The following is a 26,201-nucleotide window of genomic DNA, read 5'->3' as shown; positions in this document are numbered from 1 at the left end:
ATTAGATTAAGAGCAAGCACTTTTGATTCCTCTTTCCTTTTGAGAGCTCCCTCTGCTATACAGCAGCTGCTCATTAGTTACCTACTTTATACACATTAGAGTATACATGTCAATCCCAGTCTCCCAGTTCACCCTACTCCCTTTTCCCCCCTTACTGTCACATGTTTATTCTCTATTTCTGTCTAGCAAACAGGTTCATCTGTATCATTTTTCTAGATTCCACATATATGTGTTAACATATGATATTTCTTTTTCTCTGACTTACTTTAGTCTGTATGATGGTCTTTAGGTCAATCTACATCTCTGTACTGTGGTGGTGGTCTAGTTGCTAAGTCATGTCCAAATAGTTAGGTTGCTTCCATGACCTGCCTATTGTAAACAGTGCTATAATGCACATTAGGGTGTTGACGTCTTTTTTATGCTTTTCAGTTATTCCCCAATATTTTTAGTATGGCCATGTTTTATATTTACAAGCTCCAAAGTTATTTTTTAAATTTTAGATACTACTGCAATATAATCTTTTTATTTGCATTAATCACTACTGTGAAATAAATCATGCATGTTATATATTTGAAAAATACATTGATAACTAAATTTATACTTTTAAGATAAATTATTATCATACTGTCACCTACAGATTCTAATACAAAGTCATATTAAGTGTTTTACGATTATTTTCTACTTCAAAATAAGCTAACCAATGAACTGATATATTTTTATATTCATCTGCATGTTTCAAAAATTTAGAAAATTATATGTTTCTTGTTCCAAGCATTTCTTTTCATCTGTGCTATTTATTCTTTGCCAAATTTTTTCTCAAATTTATTTATTTATTTTATTTTGCTGCACTGAATCTTAGTTGCTCCCCATAGGATCTTCTTTGTGGCATGCAGGACCTAGTTCCCTGACTAAGGATCAAACCCAGGACCCCTGAATTGGGAGTGCAGAGTCTTAACTGCTGGACCACCAGGGACGTCCCTCTTCACAAACTCTTAAAACACATTTGAGGACACCCCATCACTTGTCAACACTTTCTCTAACAGCTTTATCAGGACTATAAAAATATATACGTTATATATCTAAACCATATACATGTTATATATCTAAATAATTACATACATTATTTTTTATATATGGATAAATATATATATATGAACTACACGGTTTAGAGATTTCCAGAGAAGCCTGTCAACCCAGTTTCAGGATTCAGCTATCTTAGCCAACCTGACCAATTAGTTTGACTTAGCTTACAATAGTTTTGAATTTTTTTCTTCCACTTAAAGGCCTAAATGTTAAATCAGTAAAGAGTATCACAGCTTAGAAACCTCATTCCTCTTATACTGGTCAGCCTTACCTTCCCCAAAGACCAATATCCTGAAATCATGAGTTGACTTATTAAGCATTTATTTTGTACCTAGTAATTCTCACTACTGTGAAGGGAGAAGATTATAGACTGTGGTAGTTCACAAGTTCTAAACATAACTGAACACTTCTCTGTGCATCTTGCCAGATAAGCCAATTATTTCTAAATTCTTTTCAACAGAAAAGGGATGGAAAGTCTATTGTTTAAAGTTTTCAGCTAAAGTCTCAATGCTAAAGGCAACAGGTGATGGGTTTCCGTCACAAGATGACAGGACTTGCTACATGAACAAACCTTTCCAGAAGTCACCCCTCCACCCGAGTTTATGTGTGAGAACTTGCATTGCAGAAGACACTTCTTCAAAGAGAATTCTCAGGAGCAGAAGGTAGGTCCCTTTTCTTCCCTTTCTACCAGCTCAGATCAAGTGCCCAAAACCACCTTCACATCTTGGGACTCTCTGCAGTGAGGAAGGCTAATACTCTGTTCCCTGGCTGGGAGCCTGGCTCGGTGTAGAAGTTCACAGCCAATTCAGCAGCACACGTGTGAGCATGGAGCCCTCGAGGCTGGCAGGTGCCGCCTGCAATGGCAGAGCAAGGCAACGGCACCTCGGTCAAAGCAGAGCTGAGTCTGACGGTGCCGGCCTGAGAACTTTCCTGTGGACCACGTGAATCCCACTGAGGGTAACACGGTTTGAGTGAGCCTGAGAGGGCTCGATCCAAGCGAGCTGCCTGGGCAGGCACTCAGGGAAACTCCAGTGACACCACTGGGGGACAGGAGCTAGGGCACATGTGGTCACCGAGGTGTTGCCATGCCCACATCCAAAAAGGCATGGTGTTGGTGGGCCCTACAGAAAGTCACCCAAAAACCTGGTCATGGAAACAACAGTACCAGTTCATTGCAACAGCCTTTGCCCTTTCTCTGACCTTGCCAACTCTGAAGGAACCAGAGACAGTGGGAAGAAGAAACTGCAGAGGAGAAACAACATTTCCTCCTTGCTTATGACCATCGCTAAGCTAGGGGTCAGGCCAGAGGGAGGAAAATGGGAGAAACTATAAACTGGACCAGAAAATGGAAGTTTTATTTACACTGTACTACATTTTCTAACATTTCAAAATTAGTTTTTCCAAAATTTCCAAAAGAAGAATAAAGCTATTTTTGTTTGTGTCTTACTATAAGCAGGAAATGTTTAACAAACCAGTTTTACTAATAAGCATCCCACCTATTATACTCTATATTTTGTAAAGCTAAATCAGAAAGAAAAGACTATAAAGAATTTTAAAAAATACCTCTTAAGACTTTAACTCAAGAATATAACCACGTTAACAAAGGCTTTAAACACAGATGGACTAAACATTCCATTCAAATGTCAAAGATTGTCAGAATGGATAAAATAATAATAAAGCTAGAATCAACTATACATCAACTACCTGCTCTATGGAAAGAAACACACTTCAAATATTAACAGAAACACAGGGAAAGCTAAGATCCCACATGCCGGGGGACCAAAACACCAAAACATAAAACAGAAAAGGTATTATAACAGATTCAATAAAGACATTTAAAGATAGTCCCCAAAAAGTTTTAGAAAAAAAAGAAATACATAAATAGGTTATACCATGCAAACAAACAGTAAACATAAAACAGTTGTACTGGTTATATTAATATAAGACAAACAGACTTCAACTCAAGGGGGTATTCAATTCAGTTCAGTTCAATCTCTCAGCCATGTCCGACTCTTTGCGACCCCATGGACTGCAGCATGCCAGGCCTCCCTGCCCATCACTAACTCCCAGAGTTTACTCAAACTCATGTCCATTGAGTCAGTGATGCCATTCAGCCATCTCATCCTCTGTCGTCCCCTTCTCCTCCTGCCTTCAATCTTTCCCAGCATCAGGGTCTTTTCAAATGAGTCAGTTTTTCCAATGAATATTCAGGACTGATTTCCTTTAGGATGGACTGGTTGGATCACCTTGCTGTCCAAGGGACTCTCAAGAGTCTTCTCCAACACCACAGTTCAAAAGCATCAATTCTTCAGTGCTCAGGTTTCTTTATAGTCCAACTCTCACATCTATACATGACTACTCGAAAAACCATAGCTTTGTTGGCAAAGTAATGTCTCTGCTTTTTAATATACTGTCTAGGTTGGTCATAACTTTTCTTCCAAGGGGCAAGCATCTTTTAATTTCATGGCTACAGTCACCATCTGCAGTGGTTTTGGAGCCCAAGAAGATAAAGTTTGTCACTGTTTCCACTGTTTCCCCATCTATTTGCCATGAAGTGATGGGACCAGATGCCATAATCTTAGTTTTCTGAATGTTGAGTTTTAAGCCAACTTTTTCACTCTCCTCTTTCACTTTCATCAAGAGGGTAATACTAGAGACAAAGATTAACATTTCATGATGACAACAGGGAAATTTGAAAGAATGGTACAAGAGATACGGAAACTGAAGACAAATGGCTTCTTCAAGGCCACTTAATCAGCTAAAAAAATGACAAGTCGTTGCTCCCAATTCCTTTTTCTGAGCCTTTTTCACATAACTAGTGCCTGAATCTGAGTTCATTCAACACAAAAGCAACCAGCCTACTTGTTCAAAGCCATTAACTCATCAGACACCCAGATATAGCTGGGGGGGAGGGGGGCGGGGCCTCATAGAAGAGGAGAGAGAGGGCGGGAGCCTGGACAGGGTCTGGCTCCAGATTCAAGCACTACAACTTGCTAGTTGTGTAGTCCTGAACAAATTACTAAAATTGGCCTCAGTTTCCTCATCTGTAGAACGGTATAGCATCACCTCTCTCACAGGATCGAAGAAAAAACGACAGTGAGGAAGAGGAGGTCAGAATTTCCCAGCTAGTCAGTGACAAAGCTAGGCCCCCACAATACACACTCACAACCATTCTGTTAAGCTATCTCCCAGATGAGTTATACCCCACCAGGAGTACCTGGTGGAATGCTGAGCTTTACTAAGTACTTAAAAAATGTTGGTTTCCTTCCCAATGTACTAATGCAATCTACACATGACAGCAAGTCTAGGAAGGTATTTTTTGAGTGGGATCCTTAACTATAAAATACATCCTTTTCAATCTAGACAAAATGAGCTTCAGATAATCACTTTTTCTTCTGCCATGCTAGCTTTGCTTGACTCTGTAAGTCTTATGGCTAATTGAGTAAAACAGACAGGGTAGAAATTTCAATGATAATTTAATTCACATCACATCTCACACTATAAGATGAGTCATGAGATGGACACAATTTATCAGATTCCTCCAAAACTAATTTAAACATATCATTTTGTTCAAAGAAGAAAGAGACATTCCTGCAGATATTGTGGTTATAATGACCAGAGAGTCACAGCCTCAAGACTGTAAACCCAGCCTTCAGTTTGGTTCTTGTTTTCTCATGGTAAGTCTGTACTCTACAAGGCCAATTCCTATATTAAATGGTCAAGTATCTTGACAATTTTCTGGATTATTTTTACTACATAATTGAGGATGTCACAGAAACAGGCATTTACAGTCACACTGGGCTTCATGTTTTCAGAGTCTGGGGAACTCTCCTAAACTCTCTATAGTCAAGGTTATAGTCAAGGTCAATATATTTTCAACACAGGAAAGTGGGTGTCAGCAAGGTAAACAGATGCCCACAGGGCCACCTTACAAACCACATGAAATTTAAGAGTAAGACAAAACTTGATAATTAATGTTAAAAAATTCATTGCTTAGCTACCAATTTTAGCAATAGCAGAATGCATACAAATCCAAAATAGGACATACAAAACCATGAAATAAGAAAGAGAAGTAGAAAAACAGTATGTGGTCAATGTCCCCATCTTATACACTCATTTCAGGACACTTAAGAGCCTATTGTGTGTTAGCTACTCCACAAATCTGATTTCTAAGTTGACAATAATTTATCATCACTTGAAAATGCTAAAGGGCTCAAACTTAATTTATTCAAATAAATTCAAGTGAATTCATGTGGTCACTGAAATTTCATGCACATAAATGAAGGCGTGAATACATAATATTACCTTGAACCCATTCTATGCTATAGTTACGTCAGGTCTGGGCAGAGTATTTTAAACAAAATATATCTAAATTACCAAATTTATGCATGATTTAAGAAAACAGAACTATCCTGTTTTAAGCACCAAATCCAGCAAAATAATAAACTGCACTGAATGAAAGTTCACACAATTTATTCTCCACAAAAGAATATTAGAAAAGAAAAGCACCAGGTACCTCACAATGAATTAAAATATTTCCTAGATTACTTAAGATTTAAGTTACAAAAGTTAAGAAAGAAGAAGCAAAGCACTTTTGTTTAAAAAAACTTTCCGCAGGACTGAGATTGATAGCAGAGAAATTAAATTAGTACACATTACTTTTCAAATTATATGATTCAAGTTCCTACCTATGGAAGATTTAGCATGAAATATTTCAACCCTCAAACGTCTTAAAGAAGGATGAAATTCACACAGGAAAAATACATGGCTAGGTGGATAGCTAGACAGACAGACAGACTAAAGGAAACATGATTTATCTCACCCTTTCCTATAAACAAACTGACTTATGAAAGATCAGGGAAAGCAAAGACCCGGTAAACCCAGCCAAGTCAAGACAAAAATCAACTTTTGAAATTAGGAATATATGTTCCAATACCAAAATTACTATTTTGAAATGATAAAAAGAACAGATGTGTTTTTATCCCTATTTTAATTTGACAGTTCTGTTTTCCTAAATATTATCAAGTTCATTTCTTTAAATAATTTATTTAACAGAACATGTGCTAACTATTGTGCCAGGTGAGTAAGGAAACAGAAAGAGGCAACCTCAGCCTAAGGCAGCTGTGTGCGGGCGGAGGCAGGTGTGAGGCTGGGGCACTGAAGTTAAACAAGTAAACAGAGCAGAGTGCACGAGTGCTATGGAGACAGCGTTCATAAAGAAAGAGACAGTGGGGTAATTCGCACCATTTATATGGTTCTGGTCTCTCATACTTTTATTTGTTTTGGTTTCTGTATCAGAGGCACTGCTCTCAGCTTCATGTAAAACAAACTCGACTAGATTCGTTTGCTAGGGCTACCATAACAACAAAATACCAGACTAGGTGGCTTAAACAACAGAAATTTATTTTTTAACAGTTCTGAAGGCTGGAAGTCCAAGATTGAGGGTTGTTTTCTCGGAACGTCCCTTGGCGTGAAGACAGCCACCTCCTTGCTGCATCCTCACAGGGCCTTGCCTCTACAGGCAGGCACTCACCCCTGCCTTCTCTCCCGTGTCCTGATGTCTCTTCTTATAAGGACATAGTCACACTGGATTAGGTCTAAAAGCTTCATTTTAACCTTATTTATCTCTTTAAAGGCTTTACCTCCAAATACAGTCACATTTTGAGGTACCAAGGGGTGAGGCTTCAACCTATGAATTCTGGAAGGACACACAGCTTAGCCCGTAACCGCCATCAGAGTGACTTAACCAGAGTCACATACTTTTCTCAGTTAACAAGAAATTCATAAGGAAGTTGATCAGGGCTGGTAAAGCCACTCAAGGCATCCAGAAGCTGGGCATCTCCGTTTCCTATCCTGCCAGCCTCAGTGTACGGCTCTCATGGTCAAAACCACAAGGCAGAGGCTACAGGTGCCCAGGAAGGCAAGAAAGAGCCAGGAGGAAGAAGACTCTCTCAGTGGTCTGAACCAGGCAAGCCATTCCAGCTGCAGGGGAAGCCAAGGAGGGCAGTACCTTTAAGTAAGCACATTGCTACCCTGAACCAAAACAATAAGCTCCATCAGGAAGCAGGGAGAGACAGCTGTGTCCCAGGCACCTCACTGACGCACAGGACACCTCACTGATGTATGTGACACACACAGGTATCACACAGACCTGGGCTGACCTAAGGCTGTCTGCACGCCAATCAACGTGTGACCGTGAATAAATGCTTTTATCACTCAGTTTTCCGAGCATGGAGCGGTGGGAATGGTACCCACCCTGTGAAATCATTGAGAAAATGAAATACGGTTGCAGGTCAGTCCAGGGCATACCACCTAAGCCCAAAGGACACTGAGTGTGAGGCCTGGTCTTTACGTGTCTTGGGAAATAACAAAATTCTAAAACATCACAGAGTCTTTCAGTCAACACTCATAAACACCAAAGAACTATGTCCTTACTGTGTGACTTTCACGTATCCCAGCCCACAGCATGGCCAGAGAGCCTGCACTCTCTGACTTTTTTTTTTTTGTGTGTGTGTGGCTTCTTACACTTTCCGTGTGAGTAGGAAGCACTGACTTACAAGCACTTGTGTTCCTTGCATGCTTTCAGGAATTTCTCTTGAGATATTCTAGACCAGAAACCTATTTAGCAGTGACGTATACCTTCCAGGGAATTTACGCCTTCCCCTCTCTGACAAAGCTGGGAGAGCCTTCTATGGAGGGGATGAAGAAGGAAAATGAAGTTGTGTGTTCGCATGTGTGTGTGTGTGTGTGTATGACACACCCTAACTCCTATAACAGAAGGTGTTTAGAAAATCTTTAAAGCAGATGAAAAAAGAGCACTACAATCCTATAAAAATGTCAATAACTACTAGTAAAAACAGCACAAAAGTTAGAAACAGTTTCTACTGGGATTGGGGTGGGGGAACAGGAATGTAGACTGGACCAGGGAGTATAGTTTCACTAAAGCCTTTTAGTATTGTAATATTTCAGACTTGCATGCAAATACTAGACAAATGTCAGGTACACATTATAACATCAAAATATATATACCAGTCAGTTCAGTTCAGTTGTTCAGTCATGTCCAACTCTTTGCGACCCCATGGACTGCAGCATGCCAGGCCTCCCTGTCCATCACCAACTCCTGGAGCTTGTTCAAACTCAGGTCCATCGAGTTAGTGATGCCATCCAACCATCTCATCCTCTGTCGTCCCCTTCTCCTGCCTTCAATCTTTCCCAGCATCAGGGTCTTTTCCACTGACTCAGTTCTTCGCATCAGGTGGAAAGTATTGGAGTTTCAGCTTCAGCAACAGTTCTTCCAATGAATATTCAGGACTGATCTCCTTTAGGATGGACTGGTTGGATCTCCTTGTTTTCCAAGGGACTCTCAAGAGTCTTTTCCAACACCACAGTTCAAAAGCATCAATTCTTCAGTGCTCAGCTTTCTTTATAATCCAACTCTCACATCCATACATGATTATTCGAAAAATCACAGATTTAACTAGACAGACCTTTGTTGGCAAAGTAATGTCTCTGCTTTTCAATATGCTGTCTAGGTTGGTCATACCTTTTCTTCCAAGGAACAAGAATCTTTTAATTTCATGGCTCTAGTCACCATCTGCAGTGATTCTGGAGCCCAGGAAAATAAAGTCTGTCACTGTTTCCATTGTTTCTACTTTCCATGAATTGATGGGACCAGATGCCATGATCTTTGTTTTCTGAATGTTGAGCTTTAAGCCAACTTTTTCACTCTCCTCTTTCACTTTCATCAAGAGGCTCTTTAGTTCTTCACTTTCTGCCTATCTGAGGTTTTGATATTTCTCCTGGCAATTTTGATTTCAGCTTTTGCTTCATCCAGCCCAGCATTTCTCATAATATACTCTGCATATAAGTTAGATAACCAGTGTGACAATATACAGCCTTGATGTACTCCTTTCCCAATTTGGAACCAGTCTGTTGTTCCATGTCGTTTTAACTGTTGCTTCTTGACCTGCATACAGATTTGTCAGGAGGCAGGTAAGGTGGTCTGGTATTCCCATCTCTTGAAGAATTTTCCAGTTTGTTGTGATCCACACAGTCAAAAGCTTTGGCGTAGTCAATAAAGAAGTAGATGTTTTTCTGGAACTCTCTTGATTTTCCTATCATCCAATGGATGTTGGCAATTTGATCTCTGGTTCCTCTGCCTTTTCTAAATCCAGCTTGAATATCTAGAAGTTCGTGGTTCATGTACTGTTGAAGCCTCGGTTGGAGAATTTTTAGCATTACTTTTCTAGCGTGTGAGATGAGTGCAATTGTGTGGTAGTTTGAACATTCTCTGGCATAGCCTTTCTTTGGGATTGGAATGAAGACTGACCTTTTCCAGTCCAGTGGCCACTGCTAAGTTTTCCAAATTTGCTGGCATATTGAGTACAGCACTTTCACAGCATCATCTTTCAGGATTTGAAATAGCTCAAGTGGAATTCCATCACCTCCACTAGGTTTGTTCATAGTGATGCTTCCTAAGGCCCACATGACTTTGCATTCCAGGATGTCTGGCTCTAGGTGAGTGATCACACCATCATGGTTATCTGGGTCATGAAGATCTTTTTCATATAGCTCTTCTGTGTATTATTGCCACCTCTTCTTAATATCTTCTGCTTCTGTTAGGTCCATACCATTTCGGTCTTTTATTGTGCCCATCCATCTTTGCATGAAATGTTCCCTTGGTATCACTAATTGGTATAAATATATTTCAGTTTTAAGCTTTTTAAGAAAGCTGGGAGAGGTTTGGTTTGGGGAAAAAGAACATTTTCAGAGGTTGTAAAAATACATTTACTGCCCTGAATTGAGGAGTGGGTTCCTTCTGCTTGTCAGTCTTGACGTAAAACATTTTGGCCTGTTGCGTTTACAAATTTAAGCTGCGAAAATAAAAACTAAAACTAACATGTGGCAGAATGGCACAGCAAAGCTTGGTTCAAGCAGAGTCACTAACTTTCAGGATAGGTATTAATACCCAAATCATCTGAGCTTTTAAATTTCTTCCTTTTCCTCTGGTAGCTGCACAAGAAATTTCTGGTGTGTTTCCTGTGACAGATGAGAGAGGAACTTTACCCAGTCACTTTGAAATTGTTTCAAAGGGAATGAAAAATGGACAGAATGAGGCCAGACTTAAGGTTCTCAGAGGGCCTCACAGGTCCAGAAAGGCTCTAAATAAAAGGAAATACTGTCTGTACTTCCAAACAACTACGGTGAAAATTTCTCCCAGCAGCTCCAATCGCTAAACTATCATCCTTCTAACTGTTGTTCTCCATGTAAATTTGAATAATCATATATCTAATGATTAACATTGGAGAAGGAAAAGGCAACCTACTCCAGCACTCTTGCCTGGAAAATTCCATGGATGGGGGAGCCTGGTAGGCTACAGTCCATGGGGTCACAAAGAGTCGGACACGACTGAGTGACTTCACTTTCTTTCTTTCTATAGTTCCTTTTGGAGAAGCAAGTGGCAGCCCACTCTGGTGTTCTTGCCTGGAGAATCCCATAGATGGAGGGGCCTGGTGGGCTGCGGTCTATGGGGTTGCAAAGAGTCGGACACAACTGGGCAACTAACACACACACACAATGATTAACATGCTTAGCCAGCACTTTTCAACACAAAGTAAGACAAATTCGCTAAATCATAAAAAGATGTCAATTGTGAAGAAGAAACCTCACAAATACTACTGACACCACAGTCTTGGGGAGTGGGGGAAGACTCTCCTCCTCAAGGAAGGGGGAAGAGTGTCCAGGTCACACTTCTGGTCAGATTCCACCTGAAGTCCTGGGGCCCCCGTGGTGGTGCAGTGGTTAAGACTCTGCCCTTCCAGTGCAGAGAGGGCAGGTGTAACCCCTGATCAGGGAACTCACATCCCATATGCCACACAGTGCCGCCAAAAATTTTTTTTCAAATACACAAAAAAACGAACAAAAAAACCCCAGTGTCCTAAATAAAAAGTTCCCTCCTGATTTGGAACTTCGGAAGATGCTCTCCTAAAAACAACACTCAGCAGGATATTTTCTTTCAATTAAGTAATGCGCTCTTGCTTTCTCTCTTTGGCACTAATACGTTCACAGATCATTTGGATAATAAAGTGCTACAATAAATACAAAGCATTTAAGATTACCAAGAGTCCCACTTTATAAAATAATTTTATTAAATAAATGATTTTTTCCCTCAAAATTTCCAGCGAAGTTTGAAATAAGGAAACTTCTCTGATTCAGGGTCTAATACACTATAAGCATAACTTGAACAAACTATAAAACTGAACATAAAATGAACAAACTATAGGAGTTTATACCCATCAGGAATAAGTGATAAACTATCTTCAGGGAAATGTCTCCTCTGGTTCCAGTATACCAAGAAATTAAAATATCCAAATCTGTTAGCAGAAATCATGGATGTAGACTTTTCAAGTTCCTGATCATCTTTCCAAATGAATTGTTGTCCTACTTCTCAGAAACCAGTGTAAACAATAATGGAGTGTGCTCACCCTCTGTAATAAGTCTGCAGACAACTTCAATTTATTAAATGTGGCACCTCTTCTGCTTATTCATCAGATGGCTTTCCTAACCCTGTCCAATCTGCAGACTTCGCAATAACAGCATTGTGTTACTCATTCACTGAAGACTCTCTGATTTAGTCTCTAATACACAAGATTCTTCCCTTCCTCAAGAAAGTCTTGCTGTGGCTAAAATGTGTAAACCATTCAACAGGAGGACTGAGGATGGGACCCTGGACCTAGAGCTGAAATCAAGGAAGGCTTGGGCTTCTGTTGTGGCTCAGCTGGTAAAGAATCTGCCCGCAATGCGGGAGACCTGGGTTCGATCCCTGGGTTGGGAAGATACCCTGGAGAAGGGAAAGGCTACCCACTCCAGTATTCTGGCCTGGAGAATTCCGGACTATCCATGGAGTCGCAAAGAGTCAGACACGACTGAGTGACTTTCATTTCATTTTCATTTGCAGTGAAGATGGCAACTTGCGAGGTCTGTAAAGGCCTGTAGAACTCACCAGCTAAAGGAAAGGGTTTAAGTGCAAAGTGAGCACAAACACTGCGGCCGAAGACTTCCTGTTCTTGGGATCTTAATCTCGCTCAGCACTGCTGACCCAAATAAAAGTGTTAAACTTCACTGCAGAGGTTTAGCCATGGATGGCTTGTGTTTGGCAAATCAGGGAAATAAAGTTAAGTCCTGAAAGCAACAGAGTACTGTTAAAGCATTTTAGAAGTAATCCTATAATAAGATTTACTGTGTGCGAATGACTTTAGCTGAGTACAGAGTGGAGTAAAGGGGCAAAAATGTAAACTTATAAAGTAGCTATTTATCAGTCTCTCTTCCAGTGAACTGCAAACCCTGGAGGGCAGGAGCTGCCCATTCACTGTTACAGTGCATGCGTGCATGCTAAGTTGCTTCAGCGGTGACCCTATGGACTGTAGTCCACCAGACTCCTCTGTCCATGGGGATTCTCCGCAAGAACACTGGAGTGGGCTCCATGCCCTCCTCCAGACACTGTAACAGTACGTGATACTCATTTAATGCTGCTGCTGCTGCTAAGTCACTTCAGTCGTGTCTGACTCTGTGGGACCCCATAGACGGCAGCCCATCAGGCTCCCCCGTCCCTGGGATTCTCCAGGCAAAGCTAATAGAAAACAGGAAAGATTGAGTGAATAAGAGAGAGGGCAATAGGGAACCTGATTAAAAGGCTATTGGAACAACCAGGCATGAACACTGAGGAGCATAAACTTAGGCAGCGTCAACAGGAAGGGAGGAGTGGGCAGAAATGGGAATCTCAAATGACCGGCACCTGCTGGTTTCACAAAGATTCAGAACTTGAGAGGAGGCGTAAGTCTGGAGTGAAGTTGAGGACTTCTGTTTGGGACACACTGATGTGAAAGCAACCACAAGACTTCAATGTCAAGATAGCCAACAGACAATGGGATATATATAAGTGGAGCTCAGACAAGAGGTCAGGGATATAGGAGTCATTAGTGAATAACTGGTTGTAAAAAAGAAAAAGTAAAAGTAGATGAGTTATCGTGTACAGAAAGAGTCTGTACAATGATAACAGTCGAGAGCAATGCAGAGAGTTTTAGAGAAGACAATTTTAGGGCACGGGGTGGTGGGAGAGATGATCAAGAAGACCTGCCTCTAATACATGGCCAAGCAAGGCCTGGAAATAGGGACTTGAGCAGTCTACAGGGTAAAGCAAAGAGAAACTCATCTAATGCAGCTTCTCCAGAGGGAAGGGGTGTGCCTTCCGCAGAGTCACCAAGCAGGGAATCTGCAAACCAGCAGCTGCTGAAAGCTACTGACTTGGTTTCTCACACCATAACACGTGGAGGGAAGCCAGAAGTGAACTCTGACATTCCTTCTAGCACTCGGATTTTATGATTCTAATCAATTCATTGCTTGTTCATTCAGGACAAATACACAAACTAACACAGCCCAGAGCCGTCTTCACCTTTTCAAACAACAGTTCCAAGAAAGTGAGGGAACAAATGAGCCTGAAGTCTCAGAGTCTTACGGCCACGCTGAACAAATGGGAAAATACAGCTTGTTCATTTCTCCTCAGTGATGCTAATGATTCAGTTAAATTGACTTCTTTGAAGGAAAATTACTGTTAATAACCTTAATTTCCTTCTCGTCTTTTTCCCCAGGTACCTGACATTTTTAGATAAAATATTTTCATAAAATATTAAAAGCAAAGGAATTACATCTTAGGTATCCAACTCCATGTTATTTGTGGACTTCATGAATCCCTTCTGTGTCTCCTGCCTACAGCCTACACTTTTCAGATAAACACATGAAGTTTCCCATTGTGCTCATTTCCCAAGAAACACAAGCCATTCCAAATGAATTTAAAAAAAAAAAAAAAAAAAACGCTATTTTTAACTGTTACTCTAAGGCCCACCGTGTGTCTTAGTGGTATCTGCCATGGGACGTTTTAGAACATTCCTGACTTCTATTTAAATCTAGTCATTGTGGCTGGTTTTCTTTGCTTTGGCCACAAAGCCAGACCACGGGCCTTCCAACCCGGCCTAAGCTCTAGATGAGCAGGTGTGTAGAGAGTGCAGTCTGCCTGCCCAGGCCCACTCGCCTTCCTTGTCAGCCGTCTCCCCCTCTTGCCCTCTGGGGTCCATCTGCACCAGCCAGCCGCCAGCTAATGGAAGGCTCCAGCCAGAGGTCCGAGGGCAGGAGGAGAGTGATGCAGGCATACTTATTCCCCTGCCTTCTCCCTGCAGGGACATGGCAGGTCCTCTAGAGCAGCACTCAGCTCCTGGAGAGCAGCCCTTCTCGCCCTTCACCTGGAGTCGGCAAGCTCCCCACAGTGCTCAGTCCCTCTGCGGCCCTGACTGGCTGTGGCCGTGTTCCCTACACCTGCCCACACGTTCTAAAGGCATGGGCCTTCCACATCCTTATGAAGCCTTCCTCAAAGGACCCAGTCCACACGTTCCATCTGTCCCCCAGCAGGCCCCGAATGACACAAGGTCAAAGAGGGGCTAGGAGGGGCCCTCCACTGTGACTTCCACAGGTACTATTAAAGGAAATCGCCTGTGAACTTAAAACGCTGTAACGTTTCCAGAAGCAAAATCTAGTACAGACTTTCCTGAACACCCAAGGTTTTAATGCCAAGGAAACATAATTGAATCCTACCATGTTTCTACAATTCATTGCATGCTATAAAAATAAATATGCAGAAAGCATGCAATCAGAATCCCAATGTCATTGCCAACCTCACCAGAATTTTTCTTAAAAATGGGTATCTGGAGAAACAGATGAAAAAGAAACAATAATTTCATTTCCTGCTATTTATCTACATCAAGATTTACTTACCCTGATAATATGATACTTGAGGATGATTCCAATCTTTTAAGGGATGTCATAAAATTCCAAATATCAACAAATAATTCACTTCATAGCATTGAAAACAACTATAATTACTGAAGTTATAACTTCACAAAAAAATTGAGAATCAGTGACCTACATTTTCTGTATTTTTCCCAATCTCTCTCTAAATAAAAATGCAGTGTAGCTTTGAACTTATATGATCCTCTGTCTATATATTATTTCCAAATACCATGGAAATTAAGTTCAGGTATTTATTAAATAATAAAACTCAATAAAATAGATTTATCCTTGAATCTTATAATTCTAGAATTAGAAAGTAGAAGGTAAAAAATATTCTTAAATAATTAAGTATTTGAAACTCTAAAGATAGAAATATACCTAAATAGAATTTTTAGCAATGAAATTAATTTGATTTTCCCAAGTCAATATCAATCTTTGTTGGCTGTGCAGTATCTCACTTTTTTGACTGTACATTCAAGGGTGTTTATGATACGTCCTGAGTCTGAAGAATCTAAAGTTTTACAGCTAACCAAATTGATCAGAACACAGATTTTCAACTCAGATTCTGCTCAAGCTTTCTCTTTACTAAGAGGTTTTTAAATTGGCTTCTTGTTGCTGTTGTTTAGTCGCTAAACAGGCAAGAATACTATAGTGAATTGCCATTTCCTCCTCCAGGGGATATTCCCAACCCAGGGATTGAACCCATGTCTCCTGTACTATAGGCAGATTCTTTACCACTGAGCCACCAATTGTTGTTGAAGTCCCTAAACCGTATCCGACTCTTTTGTGACCCCATGGACTGTAGCCCACTGGGCTTCTCTGTCCAAGGATTTCCCAGGCAAGAATGCGGAATAGACTGTCTTTTCCTTCTCGAGGGGACCGTCTTGATCCAGGGATGAACCTGCATCTCCTGCATTGGCAGATAGATACGTTACCAGTAAGTCACCAGAGAAGTCCTTAAATTGACCTATGAATTGGTAAATTCTTTTTGATTATTATATTTTCAAGAAATTTAAGGACATAGACTAATTCTAAAGTCCTTTCCTGATATACTGTATATAGCTGAGGTCGGACTGAACTACTAAAGCAGTGAAATGATATGGGGCATGCTTCAGTTAGAGACCATGTTCATAATGTGAGGGGACACGAGACAGAAATTAAATGGGGACCTTCGCTAAAGGCAACGTGACAGTGCATCCTCAAAATGTAAAACATGCATACCCTTTGGACCAAATACTTAGTGACTCAACAACAACCTGCAAGAAATTCTAGCACATGTGCATGAAGACATAGGTACAAAGATCTTCAGTTTTTTAGTTTGCAACAGTGAGAACAGGAGAATGGTTAAATAAAACACAGTACTTCCAGAGTTCATTGATGGTACTACCAGAGTTTATGTAATGTTAGAAAGAAAGAACAAAACTGTATACTGATATGAAAAGACCACCACAACGAACACTTAAGAGGCAAGTAAGCAAGTTGTAGAAAAACTTACACATCATGATCCAGTTTATGTAGTAAGAAAAAAGCATGTGTATATACTTATGAGAAAAAGGAGAGGAGAGAAATGCCCTAAGCTGCTGCTAATGGTTCTATCTGGGTATGTGTATAGGTGGGAGAGGGTATTTTGTATTTTGTTTCTGCATTTCCTTTCTGCAATATCACTTCAATTGGAACATGTTAATGGGTCACATCCCTCATTTTCAAAGCCAATGAAAACCAAAAATTAACAGAAATTCTAAAGGGGGCTTTGGTGCTTTATCCAATGTTAGTGCATTAGCAGATGTCCTAGTTCAAAGTACTTCCTTCTCATCTGATCCAATAGAATTCCTCCTTTAGGACCCAAAAGGAAGATGAGAACTATTAAGTAGACTGCATGTTGAAATTCTGTGACCTGCAGAAACAGGTCTTCATTCTGTGCATCCAGGACAAACCCAACACCACCCAACAGCAGGCAGACACGTTTGTGACTGGTTAGAGTTCAGATCAGTGACGCAGGCAAGACACCTCCACTTCTCCACTAAGTGGTTCTTATATTCAAGGAGTCCCATGAAGGAGGAGAGAAAGCCGTGTCCTGCCTCCCACAACCCTGAAGACTTGCTAACATCTTAGGAAAATGAGCGAGGGGAAAAACGGGAAGAAATTCAGAATCCAAAATGAACGTCCACTAGAAATAAATGGCTATAACCACCTTTGTAAGAAATTCAACTACGGGCAAAAAGCAAAAATAAAGAAGGAACCATGCTCACTTAGTAAAGACACTAGTTCACAGGGTTGACAAAAGGCTGGAAGTGGGAGCTCAGACGGCCATTTTGCCTTTTTGCATTTTTTTTTCTTGGGGATGGTCTTGATCACCGCCTCCTGTACAATGTCACGAACCTCGGTCCACAGTTCTTCTGGCACTCTGTCTATCAGATCTAATCCCTTGAATCTATTTGTCACTTCCCCTGTATAATCGTAAGGGATTTGATTTAGGTCATACCTGAACGGTCAGTGGTTTTCCCTGGATCATATGGTGGTTTAATTTCTAGTTTTGTTTGGCCACCCCACAAGCTGACATGTTAATTTTTACTTTAATTATTTCTAAAGGTTTTGTAATTATATTTCAAGCTTAAAAGAAATCTGGATTTCATGCTTTCCCTGAAAACAGAGAGGTGCTGGCAACCATGAACCCCATACCCACCTGGCAGAAATCTGAAGACCTGCCCCCAGGAAAGGCCAGGGCAGAACTCCCAACGCACGTGCCCCCTACCGCCACCACCGTCTAAGAGCGTAAGCTTACCCCGGGCAGCCCCAGAACTGTGAGGAGCCTCACCCAGGAAAAGCTGGTCCTTCAGAAAACTAAATTAACTTTTAGGCTACTCTGGAGCAGCATTTAGTAACATCCCTCTCAGATTTCCGGCCCAGGTATCAACTATTTCAATTCCACAGTCACAGCAGGGTTGCCAGAAGCTTCTCTGTCATACCTCAACCTGGTCCCTTAAAATAGTGTTCACAGAATTTGTTATTGCAGCAAACCTTTCAGCCACGTGTACTTGCATGGCAGGTAACATAGCACAGCAGTTAGAAGTTTGAGTTCTGGTGTCAGTCTGCCTGGGTTTGACTCCTCATCTCTAACTCCCTGAAGTGAATAACTCTCAGCTTCACTTTCCCCACATGTAAAACAGATACTTTCAGGAGCTGCCATAAAAAGCTGTGGGGAGGGTTAAATTAAGTAGCATATTTGGGGACTTCCCTGGTGATCCAGAGATCAACACTTTGCCTTCTAATGCAGGGCATGCGGGCTTGATCCCTGGTTAGGGAGTTAAGTAAGATCCCACCTGCCTGGCAGCCAAAAGGCCAAGAAAACAAAACAGAAACAATATTTTAACGAATTCAATAAAGAATTTTATTTTTTTTAAGTGGCACATTTTTAGTGTTCAACCAACATCTGTGGTTTTGTTACTGTTGCCATCAGTGTTCCTGCCTCTGAAGCCCACGGGGAAGCAGGAGTCACATACGTCCCCCCAAACCCCACAGATCTCCAGATTATCCTGGTGGATGCCTCGCTCCTCCCAGGCCTCACCGGCTTCATATGGTCTTTTTTCAAAGCCTGGCTGGAGACGCAGATGCCCTGGGGGTAGCGTCCTGCTCACAGAGTTCTATTTCAAAGCCCCCAGGTCACAGAACTTCAGGGAGATTAGGGCTGAGTTACTGTGAAGCCCCTCTGTCCAACTGCAGTGGCGGGGTTAGGTAAACCCAGAGGAAGACTTGGCATTCACACAGTGGCCCTAAAAGGTGACCGGAACTTCCGCACTAGCAGACGGGACAGGACGAGTGTCCCTCAGCAAAAGTTCTATACGAACTGGCACAGCCTGCTTTGCATGGATAAGTCACTGGCATTTGCCCCAGTGGAGGAGGAGGATGCGGGAGTGAGGAGGAGAACTAGCAGTGTCAACAGGAAAAGCACCAAGTGCAGCTGCAGCAGAAGCAGCAGGAACACAGCACCCAGCGCCCGCCAAGCTGCAGAGCCACGTACCTTTGCCCTATCAGCGATTCCCCTCGTTTACAGATGTGGCGACGGAGGCTCAAAGTGAATGCTAAGGGTCACACAATTCACACATAGTCTGGATCTGAGCGCAGGTCCACCTGGTTCCAACACTTTAAAGTCACAGAAGCTTCACACTGTTGAAAGTAAATGAAGTACAAAGGAAAACAATTACACATAAGTATATTTATCAAAGGGCTTCCCAGGTGGTGCTAGTGCTAAAGAACTTGCCTGCCAATGCAGGAGACATAAAAGATGCAGGTTCAATCCCTGGGTGGGGAAGATCCCCTGGAGGAGGGCATGGCAACACACTCCAATATTCTTGTCTGGAGAATCCCACGGACAGAGGAGCCTGGAGGGCTACAGTCCACGGGGTCTCAAGGAGTTGGACACGACTGAAGCGACTTAGCACACACATTCTTATAAAAAAAATATTTTAAAGGCTCACATAGTATGTGCTTCCTTTTCAATCCATTAAATGCCGAGACTCATGGCTCCAATACCTGCCTTAACTGTCAACCGGAAGAAAGTGAAAACAAAGATATATTTGCCAGCTCTATGGACCTGCGGAATGCCATTACAGGGTGTCCTGCGGTGAAGAGCTCCAGTCCTGGGAGAGATGGCAAGACGTCAAGTGTGACTCCATCAGCCTGTGGTCTGCTCTCTCCAGACCAGCTGCTTACAATCAAGTTTCCTGAGTGACTGTCTTCCTCCTGTTTTGAGCTAATGGCTACTTCACTCACATCAGGAAGCCAACAACCTCCCCTAATTGTTCAGGAGAAGAACCTTTAAGAAGGGCAATGGATCTTACAGCAGTGATCTGCATGCCCCCAGGGTGGGTCGGTGGCCAGAGGTGGAATTTCAAAGGATCCAGGCCCTGAAGGAGACTCAAGGGGAAGAGATAACACTATCTTACAGTCACATGGTACACAACCTTCTCAGGTTTTCCAGGCAGTAGGCAAAGGGGTGTGCAGAGAAAATCATCTTCTGATTGATGTCCCTTTCATCTACTTTGATTCCACAAAGAAAAGCAAAGAAAAAGTAGATGGGAGTTCACACAGAGTAAATAAAACCTCTACTGGCCCTTCATCCTCTGGAATATAAGAATCTCCCACTGATACATAAAAAGTCTCATGACTGCTTTCATCTACTCTGTGAACTTGACTTATACATTCAGCATCAGAAAAGTATCCAAAGGCATGAGCTTCTAACCAGACTTTTGGAAAGTGGGATTTAGGGGGGTGGGGGGGAGGGGCCATCGTTGTTCAACTGATCAGAATGGGGAGATTTTTACAAACAGGTTTCAAACTCCTCACGCACCTACTCAGTGATGCGTTTTCACCCAGCCCGCCTTCTCCTTAATGAAGTGAGAGTGAGGTCCCTCAGTCGTGTCCGACTCTTTGCAACCCCATGGACTGTAGCCTACCAGGCTTCTCTGTCCATAGGATTTTCCAGGCAAGGGTACTGGAGTGGGGTGTCATTTCCTTAGTAAACCCATTTATATATCTGAGGAGCTACAGAATCCCAGCCCGTGAATGTGCCAAAATCTGTATCATTCTAAGTGTCAAGTCAAATTGGTACTTGCCAAGAGCATTGCCAATGACTGAACAACAAAGGCATTTGCCATCTGCCTCTACAGAGACTGAACCCTGTGCTGCTATAGCTGCTGACCTTCCACAGCCTCTGAGGGAGCTCAGGGTGGAGTGAGGCACTCTGTGCTCCAGGGAACCTGTGGCACAGCTCTTTAGGATGGTCTTAGGAACAGATTTTATGATCTCAATCCTTGAATCTCCTCATTTCTAGAGAATCACTAAATCCCTTCATGGTGACATCAGATCCTCATGACTAGCAAAAAGCTTTTTATAAAATGAGTGCTTCATGGTATTGAACTCCCCCTTCACCAAAGCCTTCCCTCACGGCCACCTCAGAGCAGGCTCTCAGAGCATCTGAGGTGCTGCCTCCCATCCCACAGTCCTCATTTGGCCCCAAACACAACTTAACTCGCAACTCTCAAGTTGTTCAATTTTTAGCTGACATAAGACGTGCTGATTTAAAAAATAATCACAACCTAAAAGCTGAGAGTTCTTTTATACAGTGGGAATCTGTAGGACTTCAAGCCAGGGAGACAGCATCTCAAATGTTTTTGTCAATTCCTTGGAAGAAACGCCATGACCAACCTAGACAGCATATTAAAAAACAGAGAGACATTACTTTGCCAACTACCGTCCATCTAGTTGAAGCTACGGTTTTTCTAGTAGTCATATATGGATGTGAGTTGGACTATAAAGAAAGCTGATCACTGAAGAATTGATGCTTTTGAACTGTGGTGTTGGAAAAGACTCTTGAGAGTCCCTTGGACTGCAAGGAGATCCAACCAGTCAATCCTAAAGGAAATCAGTCCAAATATTCATTGGAAGGACTGACGCTGAAGCTGAAACTCCAATACTCTGGCCACCTGATGCAAAGAACTGACTCATTGGAAAAGACCCTGATGCTGGGAAAGACTGAAGGCAGGAGGAGAAGGGGGCAACAGAGGATGAGATGGTTGGATGGCATCACCAACTGGATGGACATGAGTTTGAGTAGGCTCCAGTAGTTGGTGATGGACAGGGAAGCCTGGCGTGCTGCAGTCCATGCGGTTGCAAAGAGTCAGACAGGACTGAGCAACTGAACTGAGCTGAAAGAAAACCAGATATCTCAAATTAAGGAATTTTGCACTTGTCTACTTCAGAAGTAAGTCTGGGCTTACTGAAATCATTCCTTTCATATGCGTCTCGGCTTTCTGGGGCCAATATCCTGTGTTTTTCACATCCTGAGTTCCTCAGGGCTCCCCTATTGGGAGTGGCTGCAGCCTAATGGCTACTGATCACAGGGATTCTTCTTCCTGAGTGCCCTGAACAGTTGGAATCACTGAGGACTGTGGCATCCTTGTTTATTGATATGGCAGGAAATATTCCAATCCTCAGGCACAACTAGATAAGTAATATTACACCTTGAGGAAGTAGTTCTACTTTCAAGCAGAAGGCTTGATGGAAAGAGAAACTATGAAACAGAAAAATAAATATTAAGGAATAAAAGGTAGGCCTACACAGGGCAATTATAGTTCCTGAATATTACAGAGAACTAGAAACATGCAGCATAGACAGTACTGAGAAGTGGACAGTATCCTCACAAACAGTAAAGCCACGGAAACTCGGCAATGAAGAGCTGTACTGATTTTCTGATAGGCAGGTAAGTCTTTCTGACAGACACTAAAAAGGCCCACAAGTTCACATTATAAGGTGAAAAGCAACTATTTTAGAAACTTCAGTCTGGACATGAAAATACCAACTGTGATCATTAAAGCATCTCCACTAGTCCTTGACCTCATTCTGCATATCAAAAACACAAGTTCTTGGTTTTACAGGACTCACTGTGATAGACGACAGCTTATTAAAAACCTGGGCCCTTCGTGCTAATAAACATGTTGTTTCATCCGTACTTTACAAATGGTCAAAAACAAAGAAAATTGAGTCATGATCTGCTCAATAAGCTTAAGTTTCAAAGAATATCTTTACCTTCCCCAAAATACTTGAGCTTACTGTTAAAGACATTTGTGGAGAATATGCAAAATACATAACCTTTCTTTCCTGTGACTATATTATATAAGAACTGTGATCACAAAGATAAAATTTCTTCACAACATAAGGTTTTTAAAGCAAAAAACAACCTTGGCACCTAATTACTAATGTATTTTTTTTTTAAGTCCACAGATATAACAGAATGAATTTGATAATTTAAGCTTGCCGGCTACACCTGAAAGTTTGGGGAAGAAAATGCAGATGCTAAATCCAGAAACAGGCTTATTAATCACATCTTTTCACAAATTGGCATGCCATGTGATGGGTTCAAGGAAAATATCAGCACTAAAGCTCAATTTTACCTCAATTTTAACTTGCAAGGTGGGTTAGAGCTGAATATTAGGCAAACCTCAGTCATAGTATCAATTCTTAATAAATCAAACCCCAAAGTGGATTTTGGTAGTATCCTAGAAAAATACCATATTCATTTGGATTGCCAAATATAACTGTCCCATGTTACTAAAATCAGCAGTACGCACTAATGTAAAGGTGTTGGATTTGCTCTTAAGAAAGACAAAATAGGAGGGCCAAAACACTGGCTAAATCTCCACTGGGAGGATGAAACATTTCAAAGAGGGGATACAAATGTAAAAATCCATTTCTGCAAAATCATTCTGGTAACTCTGAACACTTTTTAAACTTTCCTGTTTCACCATCTCATAAGGCAAAAACACAGCTTCTTAAGATTCCAGGGCACAGAAGTAGTTTAACATCAATCACATTTTTCAGGCACACCAATATAAAACTTGCAAAAGAGTATTTTAGAACAAAGCTCTCTGTGTGGGTGTGCATTTGCAAAATAAAGGCAGCATTATCCTGACACATATCCATGTATACCCAGTGATCAAACAGTCTTGGAAATTTTGTTTTGACAGTTACTTGTAGAATAGCATTTTCACTGATTAATTCAGAGCTAGGTAGTGATATCATCAAAGCTAAATCAAAACTAAGTTGGAATGGTTGAGTAATAATGTAATTAGAGGAAAACGTAATCCGTAATCGAATGTGAGGTACCTTCACATATGTTACAATACATTGCATGCAAAGGGTTACCACTCACAGAAGCAAGTCTCATGTCCATAAAAATGCCAATTCAAAAATACATGTTATTTTCTTTAAAAAGTGAATTTTTATGAAAACAGGTGTTCTCCTAAGATGGCATCATTTATTCAACTTCAAAAGGAAGATGACATAATAGATTAAAACACTAGCTGAAAAATATGCAAGACTGTCCTATCAAAACACAACATTTTAGATTACATAACACAGATAAGGCAGATTAAATCATATGGCCCTGCCCAAATAAATTTTTGTTTTTCTACTTGATTTCAATAACTTAGGCCACTGAAGTTTAAAGCAAACAAAATATTCAGTTCTTGTTTCAAGCATATATTTTTGAACATACAAGAGTCTAAAAAAGAGTCTTGAAAAAACTAGATGGATAAAGTTAAGATTTTACACACACATACAGATAAAATATGACTTTTTATGAGAACACAATTCCTCAGACACTTTATTAACTGCCCAGGTAAAATCACCAGTTGCTTTTACTGGTCAGTTTATGAATCTGATTTCTCTTTAAAGGGGAAACTTTATCTCTGTATTAGATGCTACACAGCTAAAGTCTGAATGACATTATTGCCAACAAAATAATTGTTTAAACATAATTAAACGGAATTATTAGATTATCTCTACACATGCATAACTTAATTTACAGGCCACCATGTATCACATTTTCAGTAAAAATTCATGGAACTTTCAGGGATGTTTTGGCCAAAATTAAATTTCAAACATGTGCTTTAGAACACGAAGTAGGATCACCTCAAAAGTTTTAGAGCAAAAACATCTCTCAGACACATGCACATTTATGAAACTATAATGTGCATTTGCATTTTTCTCCAGAAAAAAAAAATGACAGTTTTATGATTCTAGATAAAGTTGCACTGAAACACACTGGGAAACTGAAGGATTCAGTATTTTCATACTTCCGTAAAAGAACTGCCTACAAAGTCCACGGGGAGAACAGTACAACGTAGGGTCTAATTAGTTAAGAAAAAGGCAACTTTAAAATTCTGAAGACACTTTTAGTCTCCATCTTTCGTATTATCTTAGGAAGCTGGAACACTGCCCCCAAGGAGTGCCGCGCTATCAGTGCCGTTTTAAGTGGAAATGGTCAATCAATCATACCTATTATTTCCCCAGAAGAGGTAAGGCGAGCCACACGCATACACATTTACATGCGTTGCACCGTGCCAACTATTTCCAACCGAAATAATCATATACACGTCGAGCCGAGCTATTTCCAGCCAGAAGCAGCGAATGTCTGGACAGAGTCTAAGGAAACCCAGCGGGCGATGACTGCAGAGGGAGGGGCGGCCGCGGGGACCCCCACCTCTCGCGCGCGCCGGGCACCGCACCGGCTCCCGGGCAGGGCATCTGGGTGCGCGCGCGCGCGTCCGGGACGCACCCGCCGGGAACAAACAAGCCCCGCGGGCCCAGGCGGGCGGGAGCATCCTCGGGCGGGACTCGGAAAGCCTTCTCCTACCTGTCACTTTGCCCGGAGCTGCTGCCGAAGATGCGGCCGCGGCCGCCGCCTGGAGACCCAATGGGTGCGCGCGCGGGTGTGCGCGCGTGTGAGTGTGAGCTCCAGTGTGCGGTGCGGCTCACTAGCTGCTCCCCGCGTCACCAGCCCCTCCACCCCGGACCGCGCCGGCCGCCGAGCCCGCCCCTCGCCCGCCCCGCCCCCGCCCCTGCCTCCCCTGAGCGCTCCTCACCTCCGTGAGGGGCCGGGGTCTCAGCGGGCGCCCCCGGCCAAGCCGCCGGGCCGCGCCGGCCTGCTGCGCCCGTCAGCCGGCTCGGCGCGCCCCGGCCCCGGGCCCCGCCGCCCCTAGCGGCCGGCCGCTCTCTCCTGGCTCAGCCCCCGAGTCTCCCTCTACGTCCTCGCCTCCCGGCTCCGGATCCCGAGCCGTCGCCTCGCAGCCCCAACCTGCCCAGGCTACGGAGCATGCCCAGTGCGGCGCGCCCGGCCGGCTGGGGGTGGGCAGGGGCCGGGCCGGCCGCGATCCTGCGGGGCAGGGAGGGGGCCGCGGGCGCGGGGCGCTCTCGCGCTGGGGGCCTGGGGCCGGCCGGGTGGAGGGCTTCGCCCGGAATCGGTGGGTGGGGCGTCCAGGAAGCAGCCCCCCCGGCGGGGTCGCCCCGGGTGCTCCCGGCGCCGCCAGGCCGGCCCGGTGCAGGGTCGGGGGGCGCCTCCCGAGCAGCACCTGTGAGGAGTGGGGGGGCACCCCGGAGGGAGACGGGCCGTGGGCCCGGGCCGGGGGTAGGGGGTTAAAAGAGCGGAGAGGGAGCAGATCTGGCGACAGCTGACGACCCACAGCGGTTGGCGGGGTGGGGGTGTTTATTTGTTTATATTTTGCTTAAGAAACACCTCAGGCGCTTACAATGCTTTAGGCACTGTCCTAAACGCTTTTCATTCCTGGAATCCTTGAAACAATCTTCCAAACCAAATATTCCTCTCTTTCTCCTTCCCACCCCGACCCCTGCCCCGGAGCCTTAAACTGAGCCACCGAAAGATTAAGTGGTTCCAAAAAGTCTTCCCCCAAGTGCAACCCAGGGACGCAGCCACCACCGCCCCC

At 42.7% G+C, this 26,201-nt stretch overlaps 1 protein-coding gene across 9 annotated transcripts in view; it reads right to left on the bottom strand.

Annotated features, from left to right (window-relative positions):
- Positions 1-25,603, bottom strand: part of PLCB4 (phospholipase C beta 4) — a 489,193-nt gene extending 463,590 nt beyond the window's left edge. For 2 of the 9 annotated variants that reach the window (XM_055426791.2, XM_055426778.2), the window contains exons 1-2: positions 25,344-25,599; positions 18,941-19,086 (exon numbers count right to left, since the gene is read on the bottom strand). The gene's annotated coding sequence lies outside the window, so the exon portion shown is untranslated. Of the gene's footprint in view, positions 1-18,940; positions 19,087-24,756; positions 25,021-25,114; positions 25,250-25,343 lie in introns of those variants that run through there. The other 7 variants (XM_088844295.1, XM_088844296.1, XM_055426743.2 and 4 more) reach the window with 7 other exon arrangements.
- Between the last annotated feature and the right edge of the window lie 598 nt (positions 25,604-26,201).

The sequence above is a fragment of the Moschus berezovskii genome, chromosome 15 (genome assembly GCF_049115385.1).
Source record: "Moschus berezovskii isolate FMDL1 chromosome 15, NW_MosBer_1.0, whole genome shotgun sequence".
NCBI classification, from domain to species: domain Eukaryota; kingdom Metazoa; phylum Chordata; class Mammalia; order Artiodactyla; family Moschidae; genus Moschus; species Moschus berezovskii.
This window is presented reverse-complemented; position numbering and strand designations above follow the sequence as displayed.